This window comes from Bos grunniens, chromosome 8 (genome assembly GCF_055505025.1).
Source record: "Bos grunniens cultivar Pamir isolate PY7600 chromosome 8, Bosgru_T2T1.0, whole genome shotgun sequence".
In the NCBI taxonomy this organism is placed as follows: Eukaryota; Metazoa; Chordata; class Mammalia; order Artiodactyla; family Bovidae; genus Bos; species Bos grunniens.
In genome coordinates this window covers 70,990,803-71,015,259 of record NC_141172.1, presented here as the reverse complement: position 1 = coordinate 71,015,259, position 24,457 = coordinate 70,990,803, and the positions used below count along the sequence as shown (strand labels likewise).

Here is a 24,457-nt window from a genome sequence, read left to right as displayed (position 1 = left end):
GGGAATTGTATAAAAACAATCAAAAGGTATAAACTTTCAGTTATAAGATAAATAAGTAATAGGAATGTAATGTATAATGACAAATATAATTAATGCTGCTATATGCTGTAACAAAATTGTTAAAGTAAATCCTAAGAGTTCTCACCACAGGAAAAAAAAATTTTGTACTCCTTTGATGCTTTTATCTATGTGAGACAGTGATGTTCACCATTTGGCAATCATTTCATGATGCATGTAAGTCGAATTATTATGCTGTATACCTTAAACTTATATAGTGCTGTATTTCAACTACATCTCAATAAAACTGGAAGAAAATACAAATTAAAAAATAAATTAAATACTAAAAAACTCTCTGCAGCAATATAATAAAGAGAATCAACATGGAAAGAAGCAAATTAATAAACAGAAACAATGAAGCAATGTGGAAACATTAATGGTAAACTGAAACTTTCTAAAGGATACAGGGGGAGATGAGTATGCTGGAGATATTTTTCTGTCAATCTTAATCTGGATATGTAGTACAAATCCACCTAACACAGGAATGGCAAAAGTGGAATGAGGTTTTCCTTTAAGGATTCTTTTATGCTAGAAAGATCGAAGAAAATGAGGAGCCCTGCCCTTGAACTCAAAATTACCAAAACCATCCCCTGACGTCAGATGAAAGAGATCAAGTCAGGGAGAGTTTTGACATCAATATGCTGCCTGTGCTAGTGGTAAAGAACCTACCTGCCAGTGTAAGAGACATAAGAGACACAGGTTAGATTCCTGGATCAGGAAGATCCCCTGGAGGAGGGCATGGTAATCCACTCCAGTATTCTTGCCTGGAGAATCCTATGGAGAGAGGAACCTGATGGGCTACAGTCCAAAGGGATGCAAATAGTCAATCTTTGGCAACTTGGCATGCACACACATAAGAATAAAATTTCCCTTAAGGCCAAGTCATGCTAGGTTATGCTTAACTCCATAAAGTTACAGTTTCCACTTTCTGTGGAGAAAGGGTGAAGTATTGGAGAAAGTTTCTGATAACTGCTTGAAAAGATTGTACACAATCAGGTTTCTAGTTCTTAATTGTCAGTAGAATTATGGATTTACGGTTCAAAAGGATAGATATTTGGTATTTAATTTTAATATAAAGGAGGCTTCCCTGGTGGCTCAGACAGTAAAGAATCTGCCTGGAATCTAGGAGACCTGGGTTCAATCCCTGGGCTGGGAAGATCTCCTGGAGAAGGGAATGTCTACCCACTCCAGTATTATTGCCTGTAGAATTCCAAGGACAGAGGAACCTGGAGGGCTACAGTCCATGGGTTGCAAAGAGTCAGACATGACTAAGCGACTAACACTTTAACTTTTTCTTTAACATAAAGAGAATTTGACTGATCAGCCTTAGTGTTCGACATTCTAGACTTTCAAAAGGCTACCTGAGGAACCAGTTTCTGATTCACAAATTTGCAGTACTGATGATAGCCGGCATACTCTAGAAGCCTGGGGACTTGTGGAAACAAACAAAAAAAGAGAGCTGAGGACAGGCAGCAGAACTCGAGCACTTGTGGTACCATTGATAGACATGAGAGGGAGCAAGAATTCACAGATTTCTGAAAAAGGAAATCAGCAAATTCCTCAGACTGATATTTACACACAAACCCAGAGAAGATACATCCTCAGAAAAGGTTTGAGAGACCCCCATAATCTCTAGACAAACTTATTGGTGAAGTTCTTATAAGGTCAGTTCGTACAGATTGTAAAAGGTGTTTTGTTTGTTTGTTTGTTTTTCCAGTGTATAGATCCTAACAAAGACACATTAAGAAACAGGAAAGCATGGGCCATTCAAAGGAGAAAAATAAATATGAATGGAAAACCTAACTCTAACCCTAACCTAACCCAACCCTCCAAAACCTAACTCTAAACAAACGGAAGTTTATGAATTATCCAACAGATAAGTCAAAATAACCTTTATAAAGATGCTCAAAAGCGCAAGAAAAAGATGCATGAACAAAATGAGAATATAAATTATAGGTTAAAAGACATTAAAAAGAACCAAACAGAAATTTGGAGCTAAACAACATAATAATGCATTTGAAAAACTTACTAGGGGCAGGGGAGGAGCATTCAACATTAGACTTTTTCAGGCAGAAGAAAGACTGTGGAAAGAAAAGAAAAGTGGACTTGAAGCCATATCATTGAAAATTATCCAGTCAGAGAAGCAAAAAGAAAAAAAGGATGAAAAAGTATAAAGAAAGCCTAAGCAATTGATGAGATACCACCATAAAGAGGAATACATGCATTATGGAAGTCCCAGGAGAAGAGACAAAAAGGAAGAAAGATTACTTGAAGAAATCATGGCCAAAAATGTCTCAAAGCTGGTGAAGAAAAAGTACATTTAGTTTCAAGAATCCCAGTGAATTCCAATCAGGGTGAACCAAGAGTGAACAGCCAGACACGTTATAATCAAATTGTCAAAAGTCAAAGACAAAAACAATTTTAAATGGAGCAAGAGAAAAGCAACTCATTACATACAGAGGAGTAGCCATTAGATTATTAGCAGACTTCTCAACAGAAACCCTATAGGTAGAAAGGAATGGAATGATATATTAAAAGTACTAAAAGAAAAAAATTCCCATCCAAAAATGCAAATTCTGGCAAAACTGTTCTTTAAAATGAAGGGGAAGTAAAGAATTCTATAGATGAGCCAAAGTTGAGAAAGTATCTCACTTCTGCTGCTGCTAAGTCGCTTCAGTCGTGTCCAACTCTGTGCGACCCCGTAGACGGCAGCCCACCAGGCTCTGCCGTCTCTGGGATTCGCCAGGCAAGAACACTGGAGTGGGTTGCCATTTCCTTCTCCAGTGCATGAAAGTGAAAAGTGAAAGTGAAGTCGCTCAGTCGTGCCCGACTCTTCGAGACCCCCACGGACTGCAGCCTACCAGGCTCCTGCATCCATGGGATTTATTTTCCAGGCGAGAGTACTGGAGTGGGGTGCCATCGGCTTCTCCAATCTCACTTCTAACCAGCCTTAAAAGAAATGTTAAAGTGAGTTCTTCCAGGTGAAATGAAAACATACTAGATAGTAACAAGGCATATGAAAGTATAAAGCTTGCTGGTAAGGGTAAATGCATAAACAAATATAGAATACAGTATTACAACAGTGTTGGTAGATTAAATCACTTTCAATTATGGTGTAGAAATTAAAAGGAAAAATGTAATAAGAACATGTTAAAAGATATATAATATAAAAGATATAAATTGTGACATCAATAATATAAAGTGTGGTGAGAGATGGAAGAAGTTAAATAGTTTCTATATGTAATTTACTATCAGCTGAAAACAAACTTTTATAAATAAAACCATATAAATGAATTTGCTTACAAAACAGAAAGAGACTCACAGACTTACAAAAGGAACTTATGGATAATTATTTTTTGGCCTGTATGAAAAAAATATTTTGCCAGGGGAAAGGGATAGTTAGGGAGTTTGGGGTGGTCATGTACAGACTTCTATATTTAAAAGGACCTATTGTATAGCACATGGAACACTGCTCAGTGTTATCTGTAGTCTGGATGGCAGGGGTATTTGGGGGAGAATGATACATGTACATGTGTAGCTGAGTTCCTTCACTGTTCACCTGAAACTATCACAATATTGTTATACTCTCATACAAAATAAAAAGTTTAAAATTTTTTAAATAAATATATATAAAACAAAGCTGACAAGTTAAAAAAAAAGAAAGATAAATAAGATGTTCCATGTAAGCACAATTGTAACCATAAAGAAAATATCCGTAGAAGACAAAAAGAAAAAGAAATGAATCTCACCTAAAAATCAATAAAACACAAAGAAGAAAGCAAGAGAGAAAAAAAAGGGACAAAAATGTTATAAACCAAACATAAAACAATTAACAAAATTGCAACTATATGAGCAGTTATATGCCCTAAGTTGGATAATATAGAAGAAATGGATAAATTCCTAAAAAACACACAACCTAACAAAACTGAATCATGAAGAAATAGAAAATCTGAACAAGCTTATAACTAACAAGTGTATTGAATCAGGATGCAAAAACCTCCCATCAAAGAAAAGCTCAGGACCAGATGTCTTCACAGGAGAATTCTACTAAACATTTAGCAAAGAATTAGTCCCAATCCTCAAACTTATCCAAAAACCTGAAGAGGAGGGAATATTTCTTAACTCATTTTATGAGGCCAGCATTACCTTAATACCATGGCCAGGAAAAGATACTATAAGAAAAGAAAACTACAGCCCAACATTCCTGATGAGTACAAATGGAAAAAATCTCAACAAAATACTCATAAACAGAACTCAATAGCACACCAAAATGATCTTACACCATGACCAAGTGGAACACATCTCTAGGTTGCAAGGATGATTCAACATATGAAAAACATTAACAGATCAAAGGATTAAAATCATATGATCCTCTTAACAGATACAGAAAACCACTTGACAAAACTGAATACACTTTCATGATAAAAATTTCAACAAACTAGGAATAGAAGAAAATTACCTCAATATAATAAAAGCCATATCTGAAAAGCTCACAGCTAATATTATATTCAAAAGGGGAAAACTGGAAGTTTTTCCTCTAAGATCAGGGACAAGGCAAGGATGCCCACTCTCACCACTTTTGTTCAACGTAGTACTGGAAGTCCTAGCCAGAGCAATTCGACAAGAAAAAAAGCATCTAAATTGGAAAAAGAGAAGTAAAACTATCTCTGATTGCAGATTATATGATCTTATATGTAGAAAATCCCAAAGATGCCAAAAGAACTGTCAGACCTAATAAAAAGAAATTCCATGAAGTTTCAGGATAAAAAATCAGCACACCAAAATCAGTTGCATCTCTATACACTAACAACATGCTAGCTGAAAGTAAAATCAAGAATAACAAAATCATTTATGATAGCCTTGAAAAACTTAAATGGGATAAAACTTAACTATGGAGGAAAATGATTTATACACTGAAAGCTGCAAAACACTGATTAAAAAATAAAAGAAGATACAAACAAATGGAAAGACATACAGGTCCATGGATTGGAAGACTTAATATTGTTTAAATGCCTATACTGAAGCATTATAACGATTCAATGCAATCCCTGTCAAAATCCCAATGGCATTTTTGAAGAAGAAAAAAGAGCAATTCTAAAATTCTTAAGAATCCATAAAGAGCTTTGAATAGTCAAAACAATCTTGAGAAAGAAGAAAAAAGATGGAAGTACCACACTTCCCGACTTCAAACCACATTATGAAGCTATAATAATCAGAACAGTATAATAGGGGCATAATGACAGTCATATAGACCAACGAAATAAAATAGGGGGCCCAGAAACAAACCCACACGTATAGAGTCAACTCATATTCTATAAGGGTGCCAAACCTACATGAAGGGAAAGAATACTCTCTTCAACAAATAGTGTTGGGGAAACTAGATCTCCACACACCAAGGAAATTGGACCCTTAATTTATACCACACACACAAAAAACAACTCAGAATGGATTAAAGACTTACAAACAAGAACTAAAACCACAAAATTCCAATAGGAAAACATAGGGGAAATTTTTTTATAACATTGGTCTTGGCAAAGATTTCTTGGATATGGCCCCCAAAACACAGGCAACCAAAGCAGAAATAGACAAGTGGGATAATATCAAACTAAAAACCTCCTGCACAGCAAAGGAAACCTTCAAACCAGAGTGAAAAGGCAACTTACAGAATGAAAGAAACTATTTGCAAGCCATGTATCATCTGATTAGAGGTTAATAACCAAAAAAATATAAGGAACTCATAAAGCTCAAAAGCAAAACAAAACAAAACAAAAAACAAATAATCTTAGTAAAAATGTGCAAAGGACTTGCATAGACATTTCTCCAGAAAAGATTTACAAATGGTCTACAGGTATATGAAAAGATGTTTAACATCATTAATCATCAAGGAAATGCAAATCAAAATCATAATGAGATACTACCTATTACCTATTAAGATGGCCTACCTCTCCAGAATTACTGAGATGGTAACTGTAGCCATGAAATTAAAAGACACTTGCTCCTTGGAAGGAAAACTATGACAAATGTAGACAGTGTCTTAAAAAGCAGAAACATCACTTTGCAGACAAAGGTTCACATAGTCAAAGCTATGATTTTTCCAGTAGTCATGTATGGATGTGAGAGTGGGATCATAAAGAAGGCTGAGCACCAAAGAATTGAAGCTTTCCAACTGTGGTGCTAGAGAAGACTCCTGAGTGTTCTTTGGACAGCAGGGAAATCAAATCAGTCAATCTTGAAGGAAATCAACTCTGAGTATTCATTGGAAGGACTGATGATGAAGCTGAAGCACCAATACTTTGGCCACCTGATGCAAAGAGCTGACTCATTGAAAAGGACCCTGATGCTAGGAAAGATTGAAGGCAGGAGGAGAAGGGGAGTACAGAGGATAAGATGGTTGGATGGCATCACTGACTCAATGGACATGAGTTTGAAGAAACTCCAGGAGACAGTGGAGGGAAGGGAAGCCTGGGGTGCTGCAGTCATTGGGGTTGCATAGAGCTGGACATGACTTAGTAACTGAACAATGATTAAGATGGCAGAAAGAAAGAAAGATAGAAAGATATATAGGAAGTAAGAAAGGAAGAAAGAAAGGAAGGAAGATGGAGGAAGAAAAGAAGAAAGGAGAGTGCGAAGGAAGGAAGAGAAGGGAGAGAGAAAAAGGAAGGTAGAGAGCATAGAAGTGAAATAGAGAAAGAAAGAGAATAAAAGAATATAACAGGTATTGATGAGAATGTGGTGTGATTGGAACTCCTACATCTTGGTGTGCATGTAAAATGGTGCAGTCACTATGAAAAACATGGAATTTCCTAAAAACATTAAAAATTCAGCTATCTTATGATACAGTGATCCCACTTCTGGGGATTTATCCAAAAGTATTTGAAATAGGATCTTGAAGAGGTATTTGTATTCTCATGTTCATAAAAGCTTTATTCACAGTCACCAAAAGCTGGAATCAATCCTAATGTCCATTGATGAATGAATGGATAAAGAAAATGTGGTCTACAGACACTTGAAACATTAAAGACTTGGAAAAGAAGGAAATCTTGTCATACGCTACAATATGCGTGAACTTTGTGGACATTATGCTAAGTGAAATAAGTCAGTCACAGGAGGACAAATACTCCTTGATTCCACTTGTACAAGGTAAATAAAGTAGCCAAACTCACGTGCTGTGTGCTAAGTCGCTTCAGTCGTGTCCAACTCTTTGCCATCCTATTGAGAGGGTAACAAGCAGGAAGGCTAGGGGTCTGCAAGCAGAGTAAATAGACTGCAAGTGTGAGACACTTTTTTTTTTTTTTCTCACTTAAGCAGCGGGAGCAAACAAACTACAAGTGTCAGACTTTTTCCTTTCTCTATACAAAATTAAAAGGAGGTTTCTTTTAAAATTCTTGGTTGTCCTGACGACACCTGGTTCCACCCTAACTTAACTTTTCTCAAACCTTTAGCTAGCTGATGCATTTTTCTTATGGAAATGTTTTTCTTAAGCCTTGTTACTTTTCTATTAATTTACTTTAAACTCTTTCTTCAAGTAGCTTCCACTTAAGATTCAGAACCAATAATGGCTCAACAAACCAGTATGTTTTACTCATGGAAATGTTCTCTTAAGCTCTGTTAATGAAACTATGTATTTGTTAGGAAACCTGCCTTTCTTCAAGATTCATGTCAATTGTTTTATGGCCTGGGATGACTCACCTTTGCCAGTGCGATCTCAAAATGCATGTTGTGGATGAGGGGCCTGGTGCCACTCTCTGAGTTTGGAGACATTTCCTTTCTCTAAATAGCAGCTTGCTAATAGGTATATAACTTCTTGCTAAAAACTAGCAAGAGGGCACTCTTTCTGCCCCCTTCTGATGTCTCTGTCAGAAGTTTTCTCTATCTCTTTTATACTTTAATAAAACCTTATTATACAAAAGCTCTGAGAGGTAAAGCCTCATCACTGGCCCCAGATCGAATTCCTCTCCTCCAGAGGCCAAGAATCCTGGTGTCGTTCATTGCTCATAGTGGCAACCTTTCACTATGGACTGTAACCTGCCAGGCTCCTTTGTCCGTGGGATTCTCCAGGCAATAATACTGGAGTGGACTGCCATTTCCTTTTCTAGGGGATCTTCCTGACCAAGGAATCGAACCCGTGTACCTTGTGTCTCCTGCACTGGCAGACAGGTTCTTTACCACCAGCGCCACCTGGGAAGCCAAACTCATGGAAGCAGAAAATAGAATGGTGGTTGCCAGGGGCTCGGGGAAAATGGGGCACTGCTCAGTGAATAGAGAGTTTCAGTCATGCAAGATGGGAAAGTTGTTGACATCTGCTGTATAACCATGTGCATGTAGCTAACAGTACTGTTTGTAGTATACACTGAAGTACCTTTTAGGAGAGTAGATTATGTGTTATATGTTATTTAACCACAAATTTTAAAAAAGCAATACAAAGGTCAAATATAAGCAAAATAAGACTCACAATGCTCAAATAAATATTAGTTGGGGAGATTTGTAACATTATTAATTCAATCCAGTCTGGCAATCATGGTTCATGGCATTTACAAAAAGAAGTTAAAAACTTCTGTCTACAAAATTGCATACAAATGTTTATAGCAGCTTTCCCCAACCCTGCCAAAACTTGGAAACAACCGAGATGCCCTTCGGTAGGTGAATGGATAAATAAATGTTGGTACATCCAGACAATGGAGTATTGTTCAGCACCAATAATGAGCTAACAAGTTATGAAAAGACATAGAGGAAACTTAAATGCATATTGTTCAGTCGCTAAGTAATGTCCAACTCTTTGCAACCCTGTGGACTGCAGCACATCAGGCCTCCCTGTCCCTCACTAACTCCTGGAGTTCGCCCAAGTTCATGTCCTATGAATCAGTGATGCTATACAACCGTCTCATCCTCTGCTGCCCTCTTCTCCTTTTGCCTTCAATCTTTCCCAGCATCAGGGTCTTCAGTGCCAATCTAAATGCCACTCTTAAAATGCCAGCCTTCATGAAAATGCCAATCTAAAAATTCTACATATGGTATGATTTCAACTGTATGACATTCCAGAAAAGGCAAAATTCTGGAGACAATAAAAGATCAATGGTGTCCAAGCTGAGGCAAGGGATGAATAGGTAGAGTACAGAGGATCTTGAGAGAAGAAATGTATAATTTGTTGATGAATCTTAGAGCCTGTAGCCTTTCAAAAATTATTGCCTAAAAAAAGAAAAAACCATATGTATCTGTCATGTTTCAGTCTATTCATACATGTATCTTGAATCTTCACAATGTTGTAAATTAGATACTATCTTTGCTTAATGAATGAGGAGACAGTGGCTTCCAGAAGTCAAGCTACTCACTAGAGTTACACAAATGGGAAGTGCAGGGCTGGGTTCAAGGTCTTCTGAGTCTGGGCCTCATGCTTCTATAGGGCTGCTTTCTCTAACACTTCCTATTTTGCTGTTTGACTTGATCAACACCATTACGTTGTCTTAGTCAACTGCAGTGACTATAACAAAATACCATACTTTGGGGGCCTAAATGGAGCTCCCCTTGTGGCTGAGTGGTAAAGAATCCACCTGCAGTGCAGGAGTCACAGGACCTGCGGGTTCGATCCCTGGGTCAGGAAGATCCCCTGGAGGGGCAACCCACTCCAGTATTCTTGCCTGAAGAACCCCATGGACAGAGAAGTCTGGTGGGCTATAGTCCATAGGGTTGCAAAGAGACATGACTAAAGTGACTTAGCAGGCATGCACAAGGGCTTAAATGACAGGCATTTATTTCTCACAACTCTGGAGACTGAGAAGTCCAAGATCAAGGTGCCAACAGATTCAGTTCTTGGTAAGGACCTGTTTTCTGCTTATAGACAGTTTCTTTCTTGCTGTGTCTTCACATGGCCCTTCCTCAGTGCCTTTGAATAGAGATAGAGACTTCTGGTCTTCTTCTAAAGACACTAATCCCATCCTGGAAATCCCACTCCCATGACCCCATCTAAATCTAATTGTCTCTCAAAGGCCCTACCTTCAAATACCATTATGTCAGGTGTTAGAATTTTAACATACGAATTGGGTGTGGGGTGACACAAATATTCATTCCAAAGCATCTGCTCTCTATCAACTTGTCAGCTCTTGGTCACTGTTCTGACCATCTCTGAGTCCTCAGCTTCTCCTTAAAGCTAGAAGGTGAAAGCAACACCAATCATCATTAATCCCTATCAACACTTGTCAATGACTTTCTGTCCCTTTGACTACATAGATGTAATTAAGATGATTTTATGCATCTTTAAAAACATTTATATGAGCTAGTATGACTTCCCTAGTGGCTCAAACGGTAAAATGTGTGCCTACAATGTGGGAGACCCGGGTTTGATCCCTGGGTCGGGAAGATCCTCTGGAGAAGGAAATGGCAACCCACTCCAGTACTCTTGCCTGGAAAATCCCACAGACAGAGGAATCTGGTAGTCTACAGTCCATGGGGTCGCAAAGAGTCGGACACAACTGAGTGACTAAACTTTCACTTTCAGTATATTTCATTAATTCACATATTCAATAGATCCTTAGAAGTTTTAAGCTGAAGGTGAACATCTCGTTTTTATAGATGAAGAGATTGAGGTTCAGGGAGAAAAAAGAACTTAATTCACAGCCTCATTTATTTATTCCACAGTATGCATTACCAAATGAAATCATTTCATTTATGTGTTTTTTGTTTTGTTTTGTTTTAAACTTACTAAGCCCATAAGATAGACTCAGTGAAGGCAAAAGCTGTTTTTATCTTCTCAATGAGATTAATTCCATGAGAACAGGGATTTTTGTCAATGTCATACCCTCAGAGTTTACATAAAATACATTTTTTAATATTTTAATATACTCTCAATTTAAATTATATGATTTTGGAGATAAACACTGTATTAAGTATAAACATATATTTAAGTGCAGTAATAACATTCATTCATACAAATGAACATAACTACAGTCTCTTCATACTTGAAGGCTTATTCTAAACCTTATATATTCAGAAATTACAGTATTTTGAAACTTTCTGCCTTTCAATAGCATGTGAATCCTCAGACATGTAACTTTTATCTCAATTACTCTTTTTTTTTTATGAGACTTAAGTCAGATACACATATAAAAACATGGATGGCATCATCAACTCAATGGAGATGATTTTGAGTAAACTCCAGGAGATGATGAAGGGCAGGGAAGCCTGATGTACTACAGTCCATGGGATCACAAAGAGCTGGACGTGACTGAGCAACTAAACAACAAAATCCCAAGGTAACTTGGATGTCACTTGATCTTAGTTACTTTAGATCACCAATGTAATTTCATGATATACAAAGAATCCTGAAAATTTTTTCTTGTATTTCCTTTTGGTTGAATTTGTCTTTTATATCTCCCAAAATTCACTCATAAACACCTGACAAAAAGATTGTTGATAATTTGAATCTCATATTATTTTCTTGAAGTTTTGTTTGCCTGCATTTTTTGCATACACCATGGGTCTACCTTGAGAGACTTGACAGTTTCTGAATGACTCTTCTAGAGGCTTCCCAAATGGCTCAGCAATAAAGATTCTATCTGCAATGCAGTAGGCACAGGGGATCCAATTTCAATCACTGGGTTGAGAAAACCTGCTGGAAGAGGGAATGGTAACCCTTTTCAGTATTCTTGCCTGGGAAACCCCATGGATAGAGGAACCTGGTGGGCTATAGGTCATGGAGTCTCAAAGAACTGGACATGACTGAGCACATGACTCTATTTCTGTATACCCAGTAACTTGCACTAAGATACTGCCACATAGACCTATCTTTTCATTACATAATTCTTGAATGGGTAAATAAAGGCAGAAAGAATTGGACTATAATTTCCAATTCAAACTTTATCCCCACCACATCAGGTTGAAGAGCAGCTGTGAGTATAAGCTTATATAGCATTGATGGGTATTTTAAAATTGCTTTGTGCTCTGTGCTTTACAAACCATAATACCTCAGATAAAATTTTAATAAAGATCTTATTAATATTAATCAAGAAACCAAAGGGGTAAGCTTGTTGCTAATGCCTTAAGGAATCTTAATGCCAATCAATGATAAGATGTAAAAAAAAAAAAAAAATCACATACCTCCAACAAATCTACTTAATTCTTTTACTCTGAATACTATTCTGAAATAATGGTGTGTCTCAGATTCTTGTGAGTATCCATAACCTCCTTTCTCTCCCAATAAAATATAGAACCAATAAATATTTAAACAGGGAAAAAAAAGATAAAGGAAGGAATTTGAAAAGTCAAGTTTCTTGCAATAAAATGTGTTTCTTAAACTTCAGTGTTTACTTGGTTGAAATATATCTTTGCCCATAATTGATTACTTTTAAGGTTTCTGGTGTTTGTACTATGTCCAAATCATAAGACTGACTGAAAGGCAACACATTTCCATATAAGCTGAATAAAGGATATAAGAACAGTGGAAAACAGTGAGACATGTGAAAGAGCAAAACTAAAACAGGAAAATATGATGGCAAACTAATGTGGCACAGTACCCATGCTGTCTCAAAAGGTTTGGCTTCAGTTGTTGTTTTGAGAAAGCATTCCTTGGAAATATTTGTCTTTAGCTATTAATTGCCCCACATGGGCACTGTCAGGCCATCAGTAACTTCCAAAGCTTTAATTTCAAATGAGTAAGCAAGAGGAAAGTATTTCAATGTCACCCAATTTCGAAATGGAAGGTGGTTTCCTGAATCAAACACGAGCGTGCCTTTCACGAACTGATATCAGGCAAGGGAAGGGATATCAAAAATATTCAAGATGTTACAAAACAGATTTTATAAGCAGAGGTATTGACTTCCTTTTAATTTTTTTTTAATTTGAGGTATGATTTGCTTACGATGTCATGTTAATTTTTCCTGTACAACAAAATGACTCAGTTATTCCTATATTCTTTTTTATATTCTTTTCCATTTTGGTTGATCATAGGATATCAAATATAGTTCTCTGTACTACACAGCATGACCTTTTTGTTTAGCCATTCTATATATAATGGTTTACATCTGCTAACCCAACCTCCCACTTCACCCCTCCCCCAACCCCCTTGGCAACCCCCTACCCCTTGGCAACCACAGCCTGTTCTCTATGTCCATGAGTCTGTTTCAGTTTTGTAAATAGGCTCATTTGTGTCATATTGTAACACCAAAAACATTTTGTACTGGGGTATAGCTAATTAAAAATGTTGTGATAATTTCAGGTAAACAGTGAAGGGACTCAGCCATACATATGCATGTATCCATTCTCCCCTCAAGCCCCCTCCCATCCAGGCTGTTGTGCCAAATTTTAGATTTCACATATGAGTGATATCCTATGGTATTTGTCTTTCTCTTTCTGACTTTCTTCACTTACTGTGATAATCTCTGGTTATATCCATATTGTGACAATGGTATTATTGTTACAATGGTATTATTTTGTTCTTTTTATGGCTGAGTAACACTTCAGTATATATATATATATCACATTTTCACATTTACATCTATTCATACTGACATATATTTACATATAAATATATGTAATGTGTGTAAATAAATATATTTACATACATTCATGTTTATATGTTGAATAATTGTATTTAAATATTATTCATATTTACATGTATGTGTATATATATATATCACATTTTCCTTATTCCTTCATCTGTTGGTGGACATTTCAGTCATTTCCACATCTTGGCTATTGTAAATAGCACTGCTCTGTGTCCTGGGTTTTCATTGGAAGGACTGATGCTAAAGCTGAAACTTCAATACTTTGGCCACATCATGCAGAGTTGACTCGTTGGAAAAGACCCTGATGCTGGGAGGGATTGGGGGCAGGAGGAGAAGGGGACGACAGAGGATGAGTTGGCAGGATGGCATCACCGACTCGATGGGCATGAGTTTGAGTAAACTCCAGGAGTTGGTGATGGACAGGGAGGCTTGGCGTGCTGTGATTCATGGGGTCACAAAGAGTCGGACATGACTGAGCGACTGAACTGAATTGAACTGATGAACATCAGAGTACATGTATCTTTTTGAATTATAGTTTTATCTGGTTGACTTTTTTTAAGTGTATACTATTGAAGCTCTGTTTCACTTTCTGAGAGTCCCCAGATTTAAAATGAAACGGTATACTTCCTTCCTTTACATCATGTTGGAGAAAAAATTGAAAAACCGTCTCTGTCCAAGTAACCAGCTGGTCTGCGAACGGATGAGAGTAAACAATATCTAACATCCAAAAACAAAAATATATTGAGTATTGTAAAATAAGTGGAGGGAAACTATTAGGAAGAAACTCAGAAGCTTGTAACAGCCAGTCTATAACAGTAAGAAGGTAAATACACCAGCCTCTGTCACTTTGACATCAATTGACTAATTGGCTCCAGGTTTTCTTGAGGTTTCTCTTAGTGTATTTATAACCACAAAAGCATTTATTTTGGTCCCAAGATAAAAAGGTTTTTACGCAATGGTGCATATTTCTAAGGTAACTATGTTTCCATTGTCAAAACTCCCATCAAAGAGGGGTAAAGGGGTGAACGCTACCTACCCCATTTATTTTGTTAGGCAACAGCTTTACCAAAGTATTGGTTTGGAACTTAACCTATTTTCTATTGCACAGTTGCTAGTTGAAAGAAGGAAAAATGCTTTTCAAATAATTTCATCTTTTTTGATATCATGAAGAAGGAAAATATCTTAGACACCAATGTCCTAGGACATTCTATTCTCTAACCTGGTACCCAGAACTCGTGCATGCTGATTAAATGCAAGGGAAGAGGCAGATGTCCAAAAGATAAGTGAATCCAGATGTTTTCCCTGCTTTTTATTAATGCCATGCTCCAGCTGTTCCATCTTTATACTGGTAAAGTCTCAATCAGTATAAAGGATGAAATAGCAGAAAGTAGAGGTGTTCTGGAACACTGAAGTGACAAAATAATATATTATACAAAATTGAAGATAACACCCAAAAACTAGGCCCAAAAATTTCTGCATATTGACACTTTTCAGAAGGAAATAGTTGCTGACCACTATCCTCCTACTGGAAAAACAAGACAACAGTCTCCATGACTCTATTAGCCAATTGGCAAATCCCCAATTGTCCTCAATTAAGACTATCCCCAAGAAAATACCAAAAGAAAGAGAGAGAAAATATGTGTGGGTTTTTTTTTTTTTTAAGCCTTTCTTTCTCACACACAAATGAAGTAGACCACAAGAATGAACAAAGTTTAACAATAGCAAAAACAAATTAAAAGTAGTACCAGCCTTCACTTTGCTGGAAGCTACATGCAGCTCAACGATGACAAGTAAGATGTTCATTCTTAGTCTAAAAAATGTTTTCCTGGGACAGCTGGAGGGCATGGCTCAGTCTGAACATCTGGTTTGATGTACCTAGACTCCTTGGAGCCATGGTCTGAAGTCCTGGTATGATTTAGTTAACTCTTTATCTTTTGCAGAACTAAACAGAATTCCCAACTTTTTAGTGTGTGATTCTTGAGAAGTTTGTGGGAAGATGTATCCACCCTGGCTCTGCTTGGAGATAAAAGATTTCAAAGGATTAAACTTGACACTTTAGCCCCAAGTTACTGACATTCTATTGTTTACTGCCACTGGAAAGCCATATTTGTTGTTTATGTAGGGTCTTTCATTTAAGGATTTCAAAGTACTCACTGACATGGTCTGATGGCAGAAATGAATAATGTTCATATTTGAAGGATGAGAAAGAAGAGACATCAGAATCCCACAGTAAGTTAAAGGAAATACAATAAAAAAGTCTGGCCCTTACATTGTAATGCACAGTCATTTTATATGATAGAGTTCTCTAGGGGGAGGATGAAAGTCAGATCAATGTACATCTTGGACCTTAAATAAAAAATTGGTACAAGTGAAATTGTAACCAAACCCAGGCTCAGTTGCTCGCTGCTTATAAGCCAATAACTCAAAAGATAAATCTCGGTAGAAAGGAAAGCTGCTTTAATCAGAAAAGGTGGTAATCTGGAGAGATTGTGGTGGACTCATGACCAGAGACAAACTCCAAAGATTCTGCTCAGTCATGACGTTTTTTTTTTGTTTATTTGTTTTCTTTTGACTGTGCTGGGTCTTCACTGCAGCCCAATGACTTTCTCTAGTTGCAGTTCATGGGCTTTTCTTTTTCAGGAACATGGCCTCTAGAGCATGCAGTCTTAGGAGTTGCGGTGTTCAGGCTCAGTTGACCTGCAGCCTGTGGGCTCTTAGTTCTCCGAGTAAGAATCGAACCTGGGGAGGCGATCCTAAGATGGCGGAGGAATAGGACGGGGAGATCACTTTCTCCCCCACAAATTCATCAAAAAAACATTTGAACGCTGAGTAAATTCCACAAAACAACTTCTGAATGCCAGCAGAGGACATCAGGCACCCAGAAAAGCAGCCCATTTTCTTTGAATGGAGGTAGGAAAAATATAAAAGACAAAAAGAGACAAAAGAGGTAGGAACGCAGCTCCGACCCAGGAAGGGAGTCTTAAAAAAGAGAGAAGTTTCCAAACACCAGGAAACACTCTCACTGCTGAGTCTGTGGCGAGCCTTGGAACCACAGAGGGCAACATCAGTTCAGTTCAGTTCAGTTCAGTCTCTCAGCCGTGTCCAACTCTTTGCGACCCCATGAACTGCAGCACGCCAGGCCTCCCTGTCCATCACCAACTCCCAGAGTTCACTCAAACTCATGTCCATCGAATTGGTGATGCCATCCAGCCATCTCATCCTCTGTCGTCCCCTTTTCCTCCTGCTCCCAATCCCTCCCAGCATCAGAGTATTTTCCAATGAGTCAACTCTTCGCATGAGGTGGCCAAAGTACTGGAGTTTCAGCTTTAGCATCATTCCTTCCAAAGAAAGCCCAGGGCTGATCTCCTTCAGAATGGACTGGTTGGATCTCCTTGCAGTCCAAGGGACTCTCAAGAGTCTTCTCCAACACCACAGTTCAAAAGCATCAATTGTTTGGCGTTCAGCTTTCTTCACAGTCCAACTCTCACATCCATACATGACCACTGGAAAAACTGTAGCCTTGACTAGACGAACCTTTGTTGGCAAAGTAATGTCTCTGCTTTTGAATATGCTATCTAGGTTGGTCATAAATTTCCTTCCAAGGAGTTAGCATCTTTTAATTTCATGGCTGAAATCACCATCTGCAGTGATTTTGGAGCCCCCAAAAATAAAGTCTGACACTGTTTCCACTGTTTCCCCATCTATTTCCCATGAAGTGTTGGGACCAGATGCCATGATCTTAGTTTTTTGAATGTTGAGCTTTAAGCCAACTTTTTCACTCTCCTCTTTCACTTTCATAAAGAGGCTTTATAACTTGAAGGAAAAACAAATAAATAATTAAAACTCACAGATTATGTGCCCAATGGTAACTCCCCCAGTGGAGAAGCAGCACAGACCCCTGCATCCGCCACTAGCAAATGGGAGCTGGGCAGGGAGGCACTGGCTGCATTGCTTAGAGTAAGGACCAGGCCTAAATGCCCTGAGGGAAATCTGAAGGAACTAACTTGGGCTAGCAAACCAGACCGTGGGATAGCTACCACACGGAAAGCCCTAACCTAAGACACCATCAGGCCCACTCACAGAACAAAGGACTGAGCAGAGCTAGATGGCTGCAGACCATCCCCCTCCGGTGACAGACAACCAGAGCCGGAAGGGGGCAATCGCAGCCCCAGAGAGGCATTATCTACCAAACTGCAAGCAGGCTTCCTTGCTAAGACTTCTTGGGATTTTGGACGGTCAACATCCACCTTAGAAGGTGCACCGGTTGTACACCCAGAAAACTGAGCAGCAGGGACGGGGGAGACAATAATTCACAGCAACTGTGCTCACCAAACACCTGGTCACCTGAGCTTCTCAGACCTGGGAAAAGCACAAAACGCAGGCCCAAGAAGTCTGCGCCTCTGAGGACTACCTGAGTACTTGAACCTGAACAGCTTAGACCTGAGAAGTGCATACAACCCAGGGCTGGCCTCAGACAGTTCCCAGCAGAGCAACATAGAGCCTAAGCAGTGTTCACAGGGAAAGCACACACGCCGTCAGTGGGGCCAAACACAGTGTGGCTGAGACACTGCGAACACACGCCACTGTTATTTGTTTGCAGCGTCCCTCCCTCCCCACAGCACGACTGAACAAATGAGCCTAAAAAAGTGTCCACCACTGGCCCCTTGTGTCAGGGTGGAACTTAGACACTGAAGAGACCAGCAAACAGAAGAAGCTAAAACAGAGGGAACCTCCTTGGAAGTGACAGGTGCAATGGATTAAAACCCTGTAGTTAGTACCAACTACACAGGAAGGAGCCTATAGATCTTGAGAAATATAAGCCGGATCAAGGAAGTATCCAAAAATGAACTGACCCCACACTGCCCACAACAACACCAGAGAAAGCCCTAGACATATTTTTACTATTTTGACTATCATTCTTTATTTTTTTTAATTAAAAAAAAATTTTTAAGCCCTCTATTACTCCTTTAATTTTCATTTTTATAACCTCCTATTAGTTTGCAAAAAAAAGAGAGATCTTATTTTTTAAAGCAAACTTCATATATATATATTTTATAATTTTTGTGACTTTTTTTCCTTTAATATTGTATTTTTGAAAATCCAATCTCTACTCTAGATTTTTAATCTTTGCTTTTTGGTATTTGTTATCAATTTTGTACCTTTAAGAACCCAATCTTCAGTACCCATTTTTACTTGGGAGAGAGATTACTGGCTTGACTGCTCTCTCCCCCTTTGGACTCTCCTTTTTCTCCACCAGTTCACCTCTATCTCCTCCCTCCCCCTTCTCTTCTCTACCCAACTCTGTGACTCTCTTTCTGTGTTCCAGACAGTGGAGAACACTTAGGGAACTGATTACTGGCTGGATCTGTCTCTTTCCTTTTGATTCCCCGCTTTATCCTCCTGGCCACCTGTGTCTCCTTCCTCCCTCTTCTCTTCTCTGTATAACTCCATGAACATCTCTGAGCAATCCAGACTGTGGAGCACACATAAGGAAGTGATTACTGGCTAGCTTGCTCTCTCCTCTTTTGATTCCACCTCATCTCATTCGGGTCACCTCTATCTCCCTCCTCCCTCTTCTCTTCTCCATATAACTCTGTGAACCTCTCTAGGTGTCCCTCAATGTGGAGAAACTCTTCATCTTTAACCTGGATATTTTATCAATGATGCCGTATAGATGGAGAAGTCTTGAGGCTATTGTAAAAATAAGACTGAAAACCAGAAGCAGGAGGCTTAAGTCCAAATCCTGAGAACACCAGAGAACTCCTGATTCCAGGGAACATTAATTGACAGGAGCTCATCAAACGCCTCCATACCCACACTGAAACCAAGCACCACCCAAGGGCCAACAAGTTCCAGAGCAATACATACCACACAAATTTTCAAGCAATACAGGAACACAGCCCTGAGCTTCAATATACAGGCTGCCCAAAGTCACTCCAAACCCATTGGTATCTCATAACTCATTACTGGACACTTCATTGCACTCAAAAGAGAAGAAATCCAGCTCCACCCACAAGAACACCAACACAAGCTTCCCTAACCAGGAAACCTTGACAAGCCACCCATACAACCTCGCCCACAGCAAGGAAACTCCACAATAAAGAGAACTCCACAAACTGCCAGAATACAGAAAGGCCACCCCAAGCACAGCAATATAAACAAGACGGAGAGACAGAGGAATACCCATCAGGCAAAGGAACAGGATAAATGCCCACCAAACCAAACAAAAGAGGAAGAGATAGGGAATCTACCTAATAAAGAATTCCAAATAATGATTGTGAAAATGATCCAAAGTCTTGAAAACAAAATGGAATCACAGATAAGTAGCCTAGAGACAAGGATTGAGAAGATGCAGAAAGGTTTAACAAAGACCTAGAAGAAATTTTTAAAAGTCAATATATAATGAATAATGCAATAAATTAGATCAAAAACACTCTGGAGGGAACAAATAGAATAACAGAGGCAGAAGATAGGATTAGTGAGGTAGAAGATAGAATGGTAGAAATAAATGAATCAGAGAGGAAAAAAGAAAAATGGAATAAAAGAATGAGGACAATCTCAGAGACCTCTGGGACAATGTTAAATGCCCCAACATTCAAATCATAGGAGTCCCAGAAGAAGAAGACAAAAAGAAAGACCATGAGAAAATACTTGAGGAGATAATAGTTGAAAACTTCCCCAAAATGGGGAAAGAAATTATCGCCCAAGTCCAAGAAACCCAGAGAGTCCCAAACAGGATAAATCCAAGGCAAAACACCCCAAGACACATATTAATCAAATTAACAAAGATCAAACACAAAGAACAAATATTAAAAGCAGCAAGGGAAAAACAACGAATAACACACAAGTGGATTCCCATAAGGATAACAGCTGATCTTTCAATAGAAACTCTTCAGGCCAGGAGGGAATGGCCAGACATACTTAAAGTGATGAAAGAAAATAACCTACAGCCCAGATTACTGTACCCAGCAAGGATCTCATTCAAATATGAAGGAGAAATCAAAAGCTTTATAGACAAGCAAAAGCTGAGAGAATTCAGTACCACCAAACCAGCTCTCCATCAAATGCTAAAGGATCTCCTCTAGACAGGAAACACAAAAAGGGTGTATAAACTCAAACCAAAAACAATAAAGTAAATAGCAATGGGATCATACTTATCAATAATTACCTTAAACGTAAATGGGTTGAATGCCCCAACCAAAAGACAAAGACTGGCTGAATGGATACAAAAACAAGACCCCTATATATGTTGTCTACAAGAGACCCACCTCAAAACAGGGGACACATACAGACTGAAAGTGAAGGGCTGGAAAAAGATATTCCACGCAAATAGAGACCAAAAGAAAGCAGGAGTAGCAATACTCATATCAGATAAAATAGACTTTAAAACAAAGGCTGTGAAAAAAGACAAAGAAGGACACTACATAATGATCAAAAGATCAATCCAAGAAGAAGATATAACAATTATAAATATATGTGCACCGAACATAGGAGCACTGCAATATGTAAGACAAATGCTAACAAGTGTGAAAGGGGAAATTAACAATAACACAATAATAGTGGGAGATTTTAATACCCCACTCACACCTATGGATAGATCACTAAACAGAAAATTAAGAAGGAAAGACAAACTTTAAATGATACAATAGACCAGTTAGGCCTAATTGATATCTATAAGACATTTCACCCCAAACAATGAATTTCACCTTTTTCTCAAGAACATATGGAACTTTCTCCAGGATAGATCACATCCTGGGCCATAAATCTAGCCTTGGTAAATTCAAAAAAATTGAAATCATCCAAGCATCTTTTCTGACCACAATGCAGTAAGATTAGATCTCAGTTACAGGAGAAAAGCAATTAAAAATTCCAACATAAGGAGGCTGAACAACATGCTGCTGAATAACCAACAAATCACAGAAGAAATCAAAAAAGAAATCAAAATATGCATAGAAATGAATGAAAATGAAAACACAACAACCCAAAACCTGTGGGACACTGTAAAAGCAGTCCTAAGGGGAAGGTTCATAGCAATATAGGCATACCTCAAGAAACAAGAAAAAAGTCAAATAAATAACCTAACTTTACACCTAAAGCAACTAGAAAAGGAAGAAATGAAGAACCCCAGGGTTAGTAGAAGGAAAGAAATTTTAAAAATTAGGGCAGAAATAAATGCAAAAGAAACAAAAGAGATCATAGCAAAAATCAACAAAGCCAAAAGCTCGTTCTTTGAAAGGATAAATAAAATTGACAGACCACTAGCCAGACTCATCAAGAAACAAAGGGAGAAAAATCAAATCAATAAAATTAGAAATGAAAATGGAGATCACAACAGACAACACAGAAATACAAAGGATAATAAGAGACTACTATCAGCAATTATATGCCAATAAAATGGACAACTTGGAAGAAATGGACAAATTCTTAGAAAAGTACAACTGTCCAAAACTGAACCAGGAAGAAATAGAAAATCTTAACAGACCCATCAGAAGCATGGAAATGTAAACTGTAATCAAAAATCTTCCAGCAAACAAAAGCCCAGGTCCAGACAGCTTCACAGCTGAATTCTACCAAAAATTTAGAGAAGAGCTAACACCTATCCTACTCAAACTCTTTTGGAAAATTGCAGAAGAAGGTAAACTTTCAAACTCATTCTATGAGGCCACCATCACCCTAATACCAAAACCTGACAAAGATGCCACAAAAAAAGAAAACTACAGGCCAATATCACTGATGAACATAGATGCAAAAATCTTTAACAAAACTCTAGCAATCAGAATCCAACAACACATTAAATAGATCATCCATCATGACCAAGTGGGCTTTATCCCAGGGATGCAAAGATTCTTCAATATCCACAAATCAATCAATGTGATATACCACATTAACAAATTGGAAAATAAAAGCCATATGATTATCTCAATAAATGCAGAGAAAGCCTTTGACAAAATCCATTTATGATTTAAAAAAACCCTCTAGAAAGCAGGAATAGAAGGAACATACCTCAACATAATAAAAGCTATATACGACAAACCCACAGCAAACATTATCTTCAATGGTGAAAAATTGAAAGCATTCCCCAAAAGTCAGGAACAAGACAAGGGTGCCCACTTTCACTATTACTATTCAACATAGTTTTGGAAGTTTTGGCCACAGCAATCAGAGCAGAAAAAGAAATAAAAGGAATCCAGATTGGAAAAGAAGAAGTAAAATTCTCACTGTTTGCAGATGACATGATCCTCTACATAGAAAACCCTAAAGACTCCACCAGAAAATTACTAGAGCTAATCAATGAATATAGTAAAGTTGCAGGATATAAAATCAACACACAGAAATCCCTTGCATTCCTACACACTAATAATGAGAAAATAGAAAGAAATTAAGGAAACAATTCCATTCACCATTGCAATGAAAAAAATAAAATACTTAGGAATATATCTACCTAAAGAAATAAAAGACCTATATATAGAAAACTATAAAACACTGGTGAAAGAAATCAAAGAGGACACTAATAGATGGAGAAATATACCACGTTCATGGATCGGAAGAATCAACATAGTGAAAATGAGTATACTACCCAAAGCAATCTATAGATTCAATGCAATCCCTATCAAGCTACCAATGGTATTTTTCACAGAGCTAAAACAAATAAGTTCACAATTTGTATGGAAATACAAAAAACCTCGAATAGCAAAAGCAATCTTGACAAAGAAGAATGGAACCGGAGGAATCAACCTGCCTGACTTCAGGCTCTACTACAAAGCCACAGTCATCAAGACAGTATGATACTGGCACAAAGACAGAAATATAGATCAATGGAACAAAATAGAAAGCCCAGGGATAAATCCACGCACCTATGGACACTTTATCTTTGACAAAGGAGGCAAGAATATACAATGGAGAAAAGACAATCTCTTTAACAAGTGGTGCTGGGAAAACTGGTTAATCACTTGTAAAAGAATGAAACTAGAACACTTTCTAACACCATACACAAAAATAAACTCAAAATGGGTTAAAGATCTAAACGTAAGACCAGAAACTATAAAACTCCTAGAGGATAATATAGGCAAAACACTCTCCGACATAAATCACAGCAGGATCCTCTATGAACCACCTCCCAGAATATTGGAAATAAAAGCAAAAATAAACAAATGGGACCTAATTAAACTTAAAAGCTTCTGCACAACAAAGGAAACTATAAGCAAGGTGAAAAAACAACCTTCAGAATAGGAAAAAATAATAGCAAATGAAGCAACTGACAAAGAATTAATCTCAAAAATATGCAAGCAACTCCTGGAGCTCAACTCCAGAAAAATAAAGACCCAATCAAAAAATGGGTCAAAGAACTAAACAGTCATTCCTCCGAAGAAGACATACAGATGGCCAACAAACACATGAAAAGATGCTCAACATCATTCATTATCAGAGAAATGCAAATCAAAACCACAATGAGGTACCATGTCATGCCAGTCAGAATGGCTTCTATCCAAAAGTCTACAAGCAATAAATGCTGGAGAGGGTGTGGAGAAAGGGAACCCTCTTACACTGCTGGTGGGAATGCAAACTAGTACAGCCACTATGGAGAACAGTGTGGAGATTCCTTAAAAAACTGGAAATAGAACTGGCATATGACCTAGCAATCCCACTGCTGGGCATACACACCAAGTAAACCAGAATTGAAAGGGACACATGTACCCCAATGTTCATCGCAGCACTGCTTATAATAGCCAGGACATAGAAGCAACCTAGATGTCCATCAGCAGATGAATGGATAAGAAAGCTGTGGTACATATACACGATGGAATATTACTCAGCCATTAAAAAGAATACATTTGAATCAGTTCTAATGAGGTGGATGAAACTGGAGCCTATTATACAGAGTGAAGTAAGCCAGAAAGAAAAAC

The 24,457-nt window shown here is 38.0% G+C and overlaps 1 long non-coding RNA gene across 3 annotated transcripts in view; it reads right to left on the bottom strand.

Moving 5' to 3' along the window:
- LOC147367393 (uncharacterized) overlaps nucleotides 1-24,457 on the bottom strand; it is a 95,725-nt gene that overhangs the window by 17,591 nt on the left and 53,677 nt on the right. Inside the window, exon 3 of one of the 3 annotated variants that reach the window (XR_015169190.1) lies at nucleotides 10,667-11,662. The exons of the other annotated variants lie outside the window; for them this stretch is intronic. This is a non-coding gene — a long non-coding RNA (uncharacterized LOC147367393). Of the gene's footprint in view, nucleotides 1-10,666; nucleotides 11,663-24,457 lie in introns of those variants that run through there. 3 annotated transcript variants of the gene reach the window in all.